This window comes from Triticum aestivum, chromosome 4B (genome assembly GCF_018294505.1).
Source record: "Triticum aestivum cultivar Chinese Spring chromosome 4B, IWGSC CS RefSeq v2.1, whole genome shotgun sequence".
NCBI classification, from domain to species: Eukaryota; Viridiplantae; Streptophyta; class Magnoliopsida; order Poales; family Poaceae; genus Triticum; species Triticum aestivum.
The window spans coordinates 221,149,947-221,151,500 of record NC_057804.1 but is presented as its reverse complement, the minus strand read 5'-3'; positions in this window follow the sequence as shown (position 1 = coordinate 221,151,500).

Below are 1,554 nucleotides of genomic sequence, written 5' to 3'. Positions count from 1 at the left end.
TTTTGTAGTGCGAACAATAAAAACAGCAACGTAGTAAATAGTAAAATGGAGCACAAACAATGATGGAAAATGAGGCCTAGGGTGCATACTTTCACTAGTGCAATCTCTCAAGAATGCTAATGTCAGGACCCCGACTCAATGTCACATTGATCTGGCATGTAACACCTCATATCACTTTGCAGCCTCACGCACGGTATTCCCACGGGTGTCGCCTTACCTTTACCCGGGACCGTTTGCGCCTTTTGGCACATGTATATGATAGTGTCGCTAGCATCCATATGATAAGGAGCCCGGGCTGAGATGGCTAGTCGTGAACCCAAAGTGGCACAAACTTACAGGGACAGGCATCCATGACACAGCATCGAACGTGTCGGTCATCAGCGAGTGAATCCAGGCTGTAGCATTGGGCTAGTAGGACTCCGGTGAACCGGGCTGTGGCGGGCTAACAAGACTCCGGTATTCATCGCGTGACATTTCCCCGAAGGGACAGACACAGGAACGAAGAAGGACACATGCCGGCCAGCCTAAGTGTTCCGGAGCAGTAGCAAGCTACCATGGCTCAGTGGAAGCACTAGTAGACATTTCCCGGTAAGAGAGGCTACTAAGGATAAACAACTAGATAGTCAGATCCCACACATACCAAGCATTTCAATAGCATACACACAATATGCTCGATATGTGCAAATACAACATGGCATCACAACATGACTCTACAACTCAAGTATTTTATTCAATAGGCTCCGAGGAGCGAGATATTACAAACATGGGTTTCACGACCAAACATTCAGAGCATACAAGTCAAACACATGCGGAAGCTTAACATGTCTGAGTACAGACATCTACAAATGAAAAGGGCTGAGAAGCCTGACTATCTACCAGATCCTGCCGAGGGCACAAGATCGTAGCTGAGGTAACAAGCTAAACGTCAAAGTCCACGTGGAACTACTAGTGAGACTGAAGTCTCTCTGCAAAAACATAAAATAGGCAAACATGAGTACAAATGTACCCAGCAAGACTTACATCAGAACTATCTACATATGCATCATTATCAACAAAGGGGGTGGTGGGGTTTAACTGCAGCAAGCCAGCTTTGACTCGGTGGCTATCCTGAACTATGACTGCAAGTAACTCTTTTGAGGTGGCGCACATGAGTCCACATATTCACCAACCAATACACCACTATGGATCCGCTCCCGTCTCCCTACGAGAACGCCATCCATAGCACTCACGCTTATCTTGCGCATTTTAAAGTATCCACTTTCACTTGTCTATGAACTATACATGCAACCCAGAAGTCCTTTTCCGCGGACACGGCTATTCGAATAGATGATGTTAACCCTGCAAGGGTGTGCTTCTTCATGCATGTTTCCACCACTTAGCGTCTGCACACGACATGTGCTCGGCAGACTTCAAGCGAAAGCCGACGTGGGTGTAGACCACGACCTACCTAAACACTCGAGTCTCTAGTCCAGGTTTATCGCCTATTCGGGTTCCATCCGTGAGGAGATCCATCCGGAGTTTCGCTCACAGCCCCAAACGATGTGTGCAGGGTTC